Source organism: Scaptodrosophila lebanonensis, unplaced genomic scaffold (assembly GCF_003285725.1).
Source record: "Scaptodrosophila lebanonensis strain 11010-0011.00,11010-0021.00 unplaced genomic scaffold, SlebRS2 tig00001415-arrow-pilon, whole genome shotgun sequence".
NCBI classification, from domain to species: Eukaryota; Metazoa; Arthropoda; class Insecta; order Diptera; family Drosophilidae; genus Scaptodrosophila; species Scaptodrosophila lebanonensis.
This window is the reverse complement of record NW_022060742.1, coordinates 7,609,159-7,623,560: the sequence shown is the minus strand read 5'-3', so window position 1 is coordinate 7,623,560 and position 14,402 is coordinate 7,609,159. Positions and strand designations below refer to the sequence as shown.

Sequence of the window (14,402 nt, the reverse complement as noted above, 5' to 3'; positions counted from 1 at the left end):
AAAACTCAAGAAAACTCAAACTCTTGAAAGTTGTCATTATTTTTATCCTTTTGGCATTTCATTTTGTACATCTTAGCTCTAATAGAACATGTCTAAATACGTGTAGAACTCTAGATGTTGCTTGTTACTGTCATTTGGCATCAGAATGTTGAAATAAATGCATAAATCAGCGCGCAGTTGTGTCTGTTCCCCCTCCCTGGTGGGGCCTTGCAGTTTTAGAGGCGCTGTGCGTTAAATTGCTTTTTATCAGACATTTATCTAAATACGTGAGCTTAGAAATGCATAAATATGGGCATTTCCGTAGCAGCTGTGAGGCGGGAAACTCCCAATACCCACACGAAATTTATAAATAATGCCGAGCACGTTGCAAACGCCACCGGCCATGCAATGCATTTTAAACAGTGCGTCCACAGTTGGACAGCCATTGACATTTTTACATGCAGCTCAAGACACGATGAGCTGATTTTATTCTTATGCCAACAGATGTATGTAGGTATGATGTGCTTTACTTGTATATACAAGTAAGTATATTTTTAATACAAATATTGAATGGCAAATATTTGGGTTTGCAAATCAGTTGAAGTGCTTTTCATCAAAAGCATGAAATTCGACTTGAATGCGAATACTCGTACTACGGTGTGGTGTTGAAATTAAGGCCCACGCGCAGACTGCCAGTTGACATTGGTTTGGCCAAAATTGGAACTCATTACCAAGTTCCTGGTAGCCAGATTTCGTTGGAACTCTCTGGAAATGTCTGTCGTCTTTAAAGCCGTTTTATGTGATTCACTTGACTTTGTTTGCTGTTCGTGTTTCGGTCGCGTCTGCAACCATTTTGGTCATTTGACCGTCTGAGTTCGGCATTAAGTTTTGGCTTCACGTTTTATTGATTTTAGCCGGATTTTTCTCAACGCTCAACGGCAGTGGCATGCCACGCGCGCGCTCCACACACTGCCTGGGCGCGGCCTTTGTAGATTTCTTTTTCTGTTTTTCCTTTTTTTTTTATTTTTATTTTTATGTGCCTTTACTGTCGCTTTTTCGCACGCGATTCCCTCATAGCATCGGCGACTTTTGGGCGCCGCCACAACAACACCAATAGCAATAATAATAACAAAGCATGTGTGTAAGTGCGCTTCTGGTAGTTAATTACGCAAAACTGTGTTTTGTGTTTGCATTGTCCGAATTTTTCATAAACATTTTCCATGCCAAACTAATAAAGAGGTGCTTGAACTCTCTCCACGTGACATGGCCAAAAAAAAGACTGCGTGAATATCGTATTAATGGACGACTACTTGCTAGTTCTTCAGTGTTCTTTGCCATATCTTTATGCACATTTAATTGTTTGTTTTGACTGCTCGACACACACACGCACACATATGTATACCCTGCGATGCCGCCAATCTGCTTCAGACGAGCTTAGTTCGATCAAAATTCTGTGCACCTTTTTTCAGACTCTACAGCATTGGCTTCCAAGAAATTTAAAATTTTAAAATTCTTCAAATATACTTATATGCCAGAATAAACATTTTTTCTGTAGACCAGTGTATACCCTCATAAGGCCTCTACATTATATTCTAAAGAGATTAAGTCATTATTTCATATAAAATCAGTTACAGAAATAGGTATATAGGAGCCTAAATTGTTTATAAAAAATTGCTTGATAATAACGTATTTGATCTGTTGGTTATTACCGTTCTATTGTACAATTCTTCCAATGTGCATCAGCGTTTTAATTCTACTTTTTTAAAGCCAAAAACATTGGAGACTTAAACACGAAACAATTTCATATTACTTTAATTTAAGCAGTTACTGATTAAAAGTTTTTAAATACTTTCAAATTTTCTTCCTTCTTAATAAAAACTCAAAGATAAGCAGTTTCTGTTTTAAAACATTTTAAAAACATTCGCTACTTAAGTTGTTTTTATTTTTTTTTTTTTTTTCATGAAAAAAATTATTCTAATTCCATTCTAATAAATATTTCAAATATGACGTTTAAAGTTCGTTAAAAAAAATAATGAAAAAACTATCAGAAGATACTTTAAACCAGAACCACAATTCTGAAAATTGTTCTTAGAGAAGAACTATGTCCTATTTAAGAACGACGAGTCGTTTTAATTTTTAATTAATCAAATATATCATTGTTGAAGTAATATAGGTGCAATAATTAGTTGAGCTGGGTTATATAATTTAGCCCATAAGTCCCTAAACTAAAACACCAAAAAATTTAAAGGTGTGATCAGACAGGCAAACAATTTCGATATAAAGTTATTTTCGTGTTATCCTAAAATATGAGTTTTTGTGTGGAGAACTAGAAGGTCAGTCAACTACTTATCTACACACAACTCTTACTATATTTCCATGGTCTCTGTAGTTGCAAATGACTGCCGTTAGTTGTAATACCCTTGTCAAGGGTATAAACAATTTTTAATAGCATTAGAACGTGGCTTAAAACGTCCGCCCGCTGTTGACTAATTGGCATGCCCAGCTCTGTTGACAGTTTACAGCTGTTGGTATTATTCATTTTGGAAGACCCGCGGGGCGCTGAGCTACCGGTATTTTAATTCTTTTTGTTATTGTTGTTTTTGTAGTCATTGCTTGGACAAATCAGCCAGCAAACTGAACTGTCGCTTTGAGTTATGAGCATTTGCATAAATTAAATGATGTCTTTATTATTGTCATTTTTTCTTTCATTTCATTTAAACAAAATGTTTAGCAGATTTGTCAAATTTTCGGAGAGCTGTAAATATTGTTGTTGTCAAGTAATTCAAATACAAACAACAAATTCATTTAATCACATGCCCAACACACAAATCCAATTCAAGGCTGCCTCGTTTTTCATTAAAAAGTTATAACTTTTTTTTTGTCAATTAACATTAAAAAACGTGTGCGACAAACAAACATACAAACAAAAGAGCTCAAACAAACAGAGAGATAATGCTGCTCAGACGAGCAGTAATATGATTTTCAAATATACTATGAGGGAGAGAGGTTGGTTCTAGAAATGTTACTCTGATGCTGGTGGAAACCAATACAAATAAAAATTAAATTTAAAGAAAACAATAACTCCAAAATTCTATTATCATTTTATTGCAAAAGTGCAGCTCTGCGTAAAGCCCCTTTCGAATATGACCGCTAAAATAGTGGATCCCAAGCCTATTAAGCAATATATATGTAGATACTGACTAAGTGTAGAATGTTACACATATAAGTACAATTATGTATGTACACATACTTATGTACATTAATGTTCGTATGTTTGTTGGAGACAACGGTTGAGTGATTTTCAATGTATTCGTGACAATAATTTGTGTGCTTGCAGATAAAATGCAAAATAAAACATTTTATTATTGTTTAACTTACTTTGTGTTGAAAGCCAGCCCACAATGAATGAATGCCGCAACTCTCTGTCCTCATGTTCCATTATGCTGAAGTGAGTCTAATTTTGTCAGTCTAGTCGTCTGTCTGTCTGCCTGTCCATCTGTTTGTTTGTCCGCTTGCCCATTTGTCCGCTTGTCTGCTGTTTATTTGTTTTGGGCGGCATTTCAAATGCAAATGCAAATGAAAAGCAAATATGAGATGCGTTCTAATGCCACTTACTTATGTGTGGGCAGACAAATACATTGCATAAATGGGAAACTTACAACAGTTGCAATGTTTTCAAATCATCTGCGTGGGCTTCCCAGTCCCACAGTCCCAGCAGTCGCTGTTGCATGAGAAACTGGAAACTGTGTTAAGTGTCGCATTTTGCAGTGCTCGATAAATTTAATTTGCACTCCAACTAGAATACGAGCTGTGAGAACAGAAGCATATGGCTTGGTCTTGAAAAGAAGGAAAATCCAGCAATTTGTTGACAGTCAAAACAGCTGAAGATGACCGACTTTGCAAATTTCAGTTTATATTCAAAATATGTTGCCATATTCTAACTTATTTAGCAAACACTGCAGAACACAATTAACTATGTCCATTTCCAAGACTTGTTTGTTGTACATCTTTTGAGCCATAAGAGCTAAAGACACCAAACTTGGCATCTAGACGTGTCCTATCCTGCACAGGACACGTTTTTTTTCGAATCATATATAGCCCCATTTCTTTATAGAGCCGACACAGCATTGTTTGGCAAAAAAATCACTATTTAAATCATTTTTTTGTTTATGAAGAGATCTTAAGCAAATCCAGTCTTTATGAATGTTTCATAGCGTTTAATAATATTCTAAGGCTTCATAAAAATCGGCGCAATTCAGTCTATAGCTGACATTGCAACGATCGGTGCAGAAATCTAAGTAACAAAAATATGTTCATTTATAAAGATATCGTAGTTAAGGCATTATCAAAATCGCTTCAATATATTAATTAGTTGCCATAGAAGTGATTGGATCATAAAAGCTTATTTTAATTCGAAGACTGCATTGGCAAAAGGTATATTCAAGAGTCATCCCGACATGACTTGAACGTTCTACTCGCTTGAAGTTTTTATTAAAAACTATCCACTGTAGCTATTTGTATTCAATAACAAAAATTACGTGGCACACACAAGCATTTCCGTTTCATTCCAAGGGCCTGGCAATCTACTTGCCTACTGTATTTTTTTTTTCCATGTTTGCAATTATTGACAATTTTGTATTCAAATTACCGCCGGCTAGTAAGTTATAGCTGCTTGGCGATAGTGTAGCAATAGCAACAATAACAAAACGCCTATTATGAGACTTTCAAAGCGATTCATTTGCGGCAAGAAACAAAAAAAAAAAGAAAACAATGTAACTGAGGCGAATCGTTCAAGTTGAAGGTCGGAACGGTAAGACAAACAAACAGCAGGGCTTGCACATTTCTTTATATACATATGTACATATGTATATATGAACACAGTATTATTCTATAGCTATAGAAAAAAGCTCAACAGCTGTTCGGGCTATGCTGCCAATGTTTTCTGCCAATTTAATGCCAAAATGCGACGATCTGTGGCCGCCGCCTAATTCTACTTTTCTTGCCGCTCTTTATTTATTTTGAATTTAGTTGCATTGCGCGAATCTAAAATGTGTCTCATTATGCTTAGATTAATTTAATGAAATTTAAATTTGACGTAACAATCGGGCCACTAAAATAATGCTGTTGCCTTCTCGGTGGGTCTGATGTGAAAATATAATTGAAATCAAAGGTTGCAGAAGTGGGAAATGCAAGGTGAGAGTAGGTGAACACATTGCATAAGATTTGTAGAATCAGTATAATACGATTGGATTCACTAAAAGAATCTACTATTAGTGCCCATTAAATGCAATCCGTTAAACATAGTTTTACTTAAAAACAAAAAAAAAAAAAAAAACATAAAAAGGAATTAAAATTATATTTAAAAAGAAAGACAAATCTATAAATTTGGCAACTATTTCAACTGAGATTAAAAAAGGGTATACAAAACATTTCCAGATATTTTTAATGAATATAACATAAATTAAACTTCCAACTGACTAATGCTAATTAATGCAATATTTCAATATAAACAACTTGTTCTGGGTTTGAAGCTCTGCTTAGAGTGATTATTCAAACATATATTTATTTTCAAACAATTTAAGCAGGCCTCTTTTTTATTCCTATTCAAGGTTTAATACATAAAGAAAACAAAAATGAAATTAAACAATTATGTAAATTGTAAAAAATACCAAAAACATTTAAAGACCCCTTTCGATGAAGCTCCATTTGGTTCTTTTAGAATGTCAGATATCAGTAGTGCTGACAAATTATCGATAGCTGTACGGCTTGATATTTTCGTTGGCGTAGGACCAAACCATCGATACTTTTAAAATTTAAGTACAAAAGATTTTTTATATTTATTGAATATTGTATAGCTTTTAATGGCCAGCCGGAAATAAATTTCTCCATCCAAATAAACATCCGATCTGAATGCGTTAATGTTGCCGGAATACACAAAACCTTGTATGGTGTTTATCTTCTATGTTGCAACGTTTTATTTTATTATATTTGTCTACAAAATTTAAATTATCTATACTGCATCTTTAGTAAACTTTCATTTGCTTCTATTATTATTATTATTTTTATTCCTAAGAGCCCTAACCACTATTAATTGCCTACGTTTTTTCGATAGTGAAACTTTGAATGACTTACATTTCCTTGTAGGTGATGGTTGCACAAACATAATTATAATTTTTTAAAATATCATTGAACTTCCATTAATTTCAATAATGCAAAAAAATAAAAATAAATAAAAAAAATTAAATAATACATGAAATTATTTTGACCATTATTAATTGGTACGGCAACAATATTTACTAATTAAAACTGAGTATCATCTTTTTTATTTTTAATAACAGCTTTAATTCTCGTTTTAAAAGTATTAACTAAATTTAGACATTCTTCAGGAGTTATAAAGTCCAACATTTTCTGAAATGGATAAATGTTTCTGCCTTTTTAAATAATCAGACTTTTAAATATACACTTTCAGCACGCGAAAACAGTCTTGAAATAATAATGCACCATTATATGTAATTTTTTTTATGTATGTATACTTCTTTCCAACCATTTCTTTTGTAAATGAATTCTAAATTTTTACGTACTATTAACACAAAAATAATCGTACGTTATGAAGAGAAATTAATGATAGCATTTATAACTAATAACTACTCTGACTCGATCGGGGTGTTTTATAGTCCTACTAAACGGTTATGCCCCAATTGTCAGCTTAAGGTCAGACAAAAGATTAGATGGATAGTAGAGCAATGGAGCAGTTATTCAAAAATGTTTTCCAAGCCATTCTTCAGCACTAACCTAAGTGACAAATTCTTGCGAAATTCTGCAGAAGTGAATACACCAAGCAGTCAGATTCCAATATAAATGGGAATAACAGTGCATGTTATTAAAATAGCAGTCGATTTTTAGCCAGAAACCAGAAAAATTAAACACAAATTAATTATAAATGGTACCAAAAGCTCTAAACTAACCTTTACACTGCCAAAGCAAAGATTAATAAACGTACATTATTGCTTGCACTGTAAAACTTTAAACGAAAATTGTAATTCGAGCCAAAATCAATGCCACTTGGCTCTTTGCTAATTGAAGCGAACAGCAGCAGAAATGGAAAATGAAATTCTTTAATGAAAATAGTTGATAAACCATTTCCTTTAAGAGGGTTGCAGCATTTCTGTCAGTAATTATGATGGAAAGAGTTGCACTCTCGCTAAGGACAACTTTTCCAACCACTGACCTTAATTTTCAAATTTGTCTGCAATGTTACACTTTAAACAAAAATGTAATTCAAGCCGAAATCAATGCCATTTTTGGAAAAGTATCAAATGGCTGAAGGCTGAGAGGGAACTGTACTTTGGCAGCAATATACTTGTATGTTCCACATACAGTCCTAGGTCGCCTTTCAACCCTTACAAAGTGTATGTCAAGCCAATGACGTAGTTGATATTCCACACACACACACACACACACACACACACATACGATATCTGGCTAATCCTTGACACAGTCACTTGAATTATTGTTGAGCTCGGGGCGGGGCGGGCGGGGGTAGGTGTGAATTCTCAGTTTTCATTTCACTTTCTTTGTAGTGCTGCGTAATTCTGCAATTTTTATGCACAAAGACACGACAAGCAAGGTGTGTTCTTCCTGTTTCTTGCTCTGCTTCTTCCCTTGGTTCGTGGGTCTTTGATGTCTCGTTTTAGTTCTCTCTGATAAGCGTCGCAAGCAACCACAAGATAAGCCATAAATAAACAAAGCAACAACAAAAGCAAAAGTCTAAATATTTTAGTAATTTTATGTTGTTTTACTTTTTTTTTTGTTCTCTGCTGCCTTGTTGAATCGACGATGTACGTACACAGTTGCCGTTGTTGTTGTTGTTGTCTATATAGCCGCTGGCTGGCCGGGTGCCAATGTTTAAAATGAGAACAAAAAGGTAAAAGTGCCAAATAGTATATCATTTTTATGGCCGCAACGCTGCAATTCAAAGCATAATCGAGTCAATCGAGCATGAAGCGAGTGCGCGCACAAATCAACACACTCAAAAAAATACTAGTGCATTGTATATGCCATAGGTTTTGATATTCAGTGTTTTTCCATTTTTTTTTTATGATGGCCAAAGCCTTTGACCTTTGACCAAAAACAACAGGCACCCTTACGGTGTCTCTTAAAGAACCATTTTGTATCAGAAATAGGCAATTTAATCTCTAGCCGAGTCAGTTCGTCGTTGACAAGACGATTAATTACATAGCTGTGCTATAGCCCGATAAATTGCCATTGCTACTTCAAAAAAATTTGAGAGTAAGGATAGACCCTGCAAAAAGGTATTCTGCTTGCTGGTTGCTTTATTTATTAGAACGATGAGTAAAGTTAATTTAGGCACGAATTTTGAGTATTAATACTTGCAATAAATTAAATTAATTAAATTTGATTACAGATAATGTATGTGTCAGTTTATAATTAAGATTTGAAAAGTAAAGAAGTGTGTTGTAGCACAAAATTAATTTGTAATACATAATTACTTATTACTTATAAAAGTATGAATAATTCTAATTAGCTTTTATTAAAGTAACATTCATGATAGACGTACTTCTAGAATTCGAAATTATCTATCTGACCGTAGCTCAACTTTCTCATTTGAAACAAGTTTAAAAATATCCTATAAAACATTATTTATAAAATATATATTTTTAATTATGAAAAACAAGTTTCTTATTTAAATTGAAACTTTTTTTTAAAACAGTTTCTTCTTTTCATGGAAGGCATTTTATCAATAGAAAGTTAAGTCGCCTACGTTTATTTCAATTAGCAATTTGGGCGAATTGGGCAATTTTTTTCTGAGTGCATGAACGAGTGAACACACACGTAGCGACGTCTTTCATGCAAATGTATCTGCGGGATAAAGTATTGTGTTTGCCACACATGTGAGCATTTCCTACACATTTCGCTAATCAGAGACAACAGTAGTGCGATCAATCTAATGACGCCCGGCAGCAGCAGCAACAACAATAACAAGAACAATAATAACAACAATAACAGCAACAAAAGTGGCGAGAGCATGAACTATAAACAATAAGCTTTTTATGCCTTTTACGTTTAATTTTTTCTTTTCGGTTTTGATTTTTTGTGTTGCTACTTAGTTTACAGTTGCCGATTGAGTGAAAACTTCTAGAAGGTCAGCATTTGTACTATTTGTGTTTTTTACCTTTATTTCAAATTGTACATTTATAAATGTTTATGGCTGCCGCTTTGCGCAAGCTTGCAAGGCACATTTCACTCAGCAGCAGTTCAGTTTTCGTTCGCCTTCAACGGAGTTTTTTATGGAATTTTAAAAACTTTGAACATACGCCGAAGGATCGATCGTGGTTAGAACTCAAGTTGAAAGCCGAACAACAATTATCGCGTCGCACGTTCTCTCAGACGCGCGCACTCAACTCTTCTTCTTCGCTCGACTTTTGGCCGCGCGGAAGCAACGAACGCAACTGAAACCGTCGGCGGCAGAATGAAAAGCACAAAGCGCAGAGGAGAGTAAACTTGTTTGTGTTTGGCAGCGTGCCGCGTTCCGCTTGCCGCTTGCCGCCTGCCACCCACAGCAACAATAATAACAGACGCTAAGACGCTTTCGAACACTGATAGTGTTGCCAGCAGCGAATGGGGAAAAGCTTATGAGCGCGCCAAAAACAAGATATTTTTAAAACTTGTTGCACTCACTTGCTTGTACGCTCTCTCTCTCTCTCTCTCACACACTCTCTCTCCCTTCAAATCTCTTTCTCTCAGTTTTGTGTTATGAAATTTTGTTGCGCCGGGCGCCTTTATTGTTACTTATTCATGCACTTTGCATGTTCGTGTGGATGTGTGCCTGTGGCTGTCAAACTGTAGCTTTGATGTCTGATTTTCTCTGCTGCCGCCATTCTCGAATTGAATGACGTTCGCAGAAAGTGCGCTTTTAATTAAAATTGTTGCATTTCATGCACACTATATGATATATCTGGGAGTGTATGTGTATTTGAGTCTGACTGGCTGACTGGCTGCCTGTCACGCCGGTTTAGCTTCAAGTTTTCCCAACTGCCCCTCGACTTTATCTTAATTGATTTCATTCATAAATTATGTAGTCCAGGTTTCGAGTTTAACATAAAGTGAATGTACAATGAGAGTTCTTTAAACAAATACAGTAAATACTAACTACACCCTACTAGGGCGCAAACAAAATACTGCCAATGAAAAAATCGAAAACTAAATGCAATATTAAAAAATTTTAAATAACAGAAAAAACATTGCAGATTTTATAAAAAACCCTCTTTTATGAAATAATCGAACAAATCTGAAATATGTGACACATGTTTTGCACAACAAATCCCTTAAGTAATGCCTAGGGGACAAAACTCAACCACAAAATTAAATTTAAATTTATAAATGTAAACAAGGGAAGGAAATAAAGAGAATTTTCCTTGAATCGGCATTAGTTTTGTAAACAAATGACTATTAAATAGATAAGCTACATGTTTAAGTATGTACTTATGCTATGTTCCTAAATTCTGTAAAATAGTCTTAAACTTTCAATTCTATATGCATTTAATCTAGGCTTTGGCTGATAATATTTTAAATACGGAGCTCCACTAGTTTTCAATATATTTCATGTATATTTCGAGAGGCTTAAAAATAGTTTTTAATCCCAAAATCAGAAATATTTATACTTTTCTCTGGTAAATGTGCTCGAACATAATACATTCCAAATTTTGGAGTCTAAGAAATGTTTTGAATTGTAGCTTATTGGCTGAATTGTTGTTGAATATTTCTTGAATAACGAAAATAAAATTTAAATATAGTTACTTAATTGATTATTGTTTTGTTCAAAAATCTAAATATATCACTATGAATTCCCAAAAATCAGGAAACTCAACCAAAAAAATTCCATTTGTTCACTAAGCTTAAAAACAAAAGATCTATTTGTGCTCTCGGAAACAACAAAGGCCTCATCATATAAGGATTTACTTAAAGCGTTTAATTTAAATTAAGGCTGCATTACTTGTATTTATGAGAACAACTTAATTCTTAACTATTAGTAAAATAATGTATATTATGAAACAGAATTAAAATGCACATAACTTTGTTGCTTTATCGATCGCCTACTGTGGCCACTTTAAGTAAAATCTATTGCCAATTTATGTGAACTTTATCTCAACCAGTGTAGCACCGAATTGCCTTTGATATTTGCCATATTTCAGATGCCGTGCAACGCCATTAGCTTTGCAGTCTTGTCTGATTTTTTATAAACTTTTTACTTCAATGAACGCAGCCCCATCGGGGACTTTGTGTCGCTCCCCTCCTCCACTAAAATAGAAACTAAAACTGCTAAATTCAGACACAATGTTCCATTGACGTCAATGACGCCTGAATCGGCCAAGTTGGTGGCGGGGCACGTTCTGGAAATCAAATTATGTAGTTTGTATAGACAAAGGCGACGTCGGCGTGAGTGCGCCGACTAAAACGAAAAGAAATAAACCACTCAGAGGCGATTCGACGGCCCCACTTTTCCAAATGGGCAAAGGAAAATGCGTAGATCGAGTGAGTGAACGATCGGCCGATCACCATATGCGAACATTTATAGACTCAGTGCCCTGCCCTCAGACACAATGGATGGGAAGAAGGCACACGAACCGCCTGCTTGGGTGAGGTCCAATTGTTGGTCAAATGGGGGCGTTTCAACAGAATTTCTCAAGCTGCGCAAAATTTTGCAAAAACTATCTATAATGCACTTCCCACACACTTACTACCTTCCCCGAGTTCTAGAAAGGCAATAAAACAATATGTGTATATTTCTATGAAATTTCCTTTCTACGTTTTACATTCAACGCTTTCTTTGACTTTCCTGTTTCTTTATTCCTCCAATTTTTCTTTTTCTTTTTTTTTTCGCCAAAACCACATGAGATTAATTATAAACAAATAATGTTCAAGATTTATGTTCATCTATGTTAATTTTATTGTTATTGTTTTTGTTTAGAATGCAAAGGCTTGTTACTTTTTTATTCGACATTTTCGATTTGTTTGCAAACAATTAAATGCGACTCAAATAAATGACTGCCTCTTTTGTGGGCTGTTATGCAAATTTCGTGTTTTTAACGAATTGTCGAAAAACATGATTTGTCGAAGTAAAGTATTTGCGTTTTTCGAGTTGATGGCAAGCTCCAAGAAAGTGGTTTGTAATGCCGTTTCTGCCCAAGTAAATACAAATTAAATGCCATTTAAATTAATTAATAAGCTGCGCTGACCGTATAACGACAATTTTTGGATTGATGAATGCAAAGTATTTCGTACCCCCAATTGATAAGCTTATCTCCACAATTGGGTGATCATCATAATGGCTGACATATGTGACAACATTATGAGTGGCGATCCATGAAACTAGTCTATAATTAAATATTAATCAGCGATCATAAGCGTGTGGCTATCAAGTTATCTTATCAGATGCACGTGCAGTTGTTCGCTATTTTAATCAGATCCATATTTGGAAATAATATCAATGGAAATGTAATAAAAATATATATGTATAATCCATCACACCAACAGTCCCTCTCGATTTTTAGATCATTCTAGAATACCACCAAAGCCAACTAATTGCTGAAATCTAAAGATAAGTTAAATTTGATTGCCTAGTTGGATGTGGTTTCTTATTGCAATCATACTTTAATAATGAGTAAGTATTTAAAGGCTAGTTTTTGAACTTTGAATTGCAACTGCATATAGTATACATGGGGGATTTTATTAAATTATATAGTATTATTTGATTTTTGACGACTGTTTGTTGTTTTTTTTTTAAATTTGTTAATCATTATTATATTTTTGAAAGTATTGCCAATCTATTATCACAAAAATTGAACTCAATTTACTAAATTTTCACAAATAAATACAAAGTTGTATATAAATAAATAAACGCTATTAAAAAAATAGTTCTTAATTTTGACGCTTTACTGAAAAGTCAAAATACCCTTCCATAAATATTGGTAAAATGTAATGCGATTATATAAATACTTGCAGATGAAGGAGATCAACTTTTTTTTAATAAATTTTGCATTTCTAGGTTAATATTAAGTTAACAACATATTTTCTTCTTATGTTTGTAATTGTTTCTTTTTTCCTTGTATAGCAATGACTTCAAAAGATCGAAAATATTTTTAACTCAAACAAATCAGTCGACATAACTTGTTTGTAATTTACTTAAGAATATCAAAATAAACAACTTGTGTTGCTTAACGGAAACATTTGTTTATTTTTGTGTACAAATAATATATTGTATGTCTCTATATATGTGCTTTAATTGTTTTTTAATTGTAATTAAAAATTGAACTGTCACGCAGAATACTTTTAATCAACAATTATAAGAAATTTAAAAGTTAATTTCTTTAAAAAGAAATGATCTCCTTTGTATTTTATTTAAATGTATGTAAATAGAGCTGTAATCGCCAGTTGTAATTTGTAAGCATAGCTTATTAATTCAACAATACATTTTTATCAAAATGCACAATAATTGAATACCATTTGTAAAAAATTTAAAACTGAATTTCTTCTAAAAAATATCCATCCTCTAATAATGGCATTTCAATAGAGCTGTCATCGCCAGTTGTAATTTGTAAGCAGAACACATTTATTCCACAATACATTTTAATTAACATTTACAATAATATAATACCAATAATTATAAAAAAGTTAAAAGTTTATTTCTTCTAAGAAATGTCCAACTTCTTATAATTGTATTTCAATAAATACTATGTATTTTATTTCAATTTAAAATCGATTTGTCATCGCTAGTTGTGATTTGTACGCAGAACACAATTTATTTAACTCCAAATTTGTAGTCGAATTGTTGCAAGAACTTTGGATTAAGTGCTTCGATTACACAACTTTGAAATAATTTTGAATCATTTGGCTGATAGCAGCACCCCTGACTAGAAGTAATGAAACATTCCAAACATTCTTCCAGCCTATCTGCCCTAATGTCACACTTTTGAAGGCACTTAGAGTGCATTACATATGAATTTTCCTCTCAACTGGCCCAACCACTACTTAGATTGTTGTCCAGGCGCTAGGTCCGGGGTCTGGAGACGGACAGCCTGCAGTTCAAAAGGGTCGCATGCATACAATTAAACAAAATAATAATCGTAAAAAAAATGAAAACATTGTTTGTTGCTGCCTTTCACTCACACACAAGACAGCGATTAGGCGCGACTTTGGTCGGTCTGGACGGCTCTGGACGGGTCTGGTCATTGCGAGCGGCGCCATGGGGTTAATGAACGCGCCGTTAACCCTTTGTAGCAACTTATATTACAGTGAAAACTCGATAATTTGAATATGCCTAATTCCAATCAAGACTCTGGAATCCGAACACTAGCCTATTTGGTATTTAATTTGGAAATTTCGCGTTTTGTATTTTAATGCCC

General features: G+C 33.9%; 1 protein-coding gene across 1 annotated transcript in view; it reads right to left on the bottom strand.

Moving 5' to 3' along the window:
- LOC115632475 (sterile alpha and TIR motif-containing protein 1) overlaps nucleotides 1–14,402 on the bottom strand; it is a 45,611-nt gene that overhangs the window by 30,140 nt on the left and 1,069 nt on the right. The gene's annotated exons all lie outside the window — the stretch shown is intronic.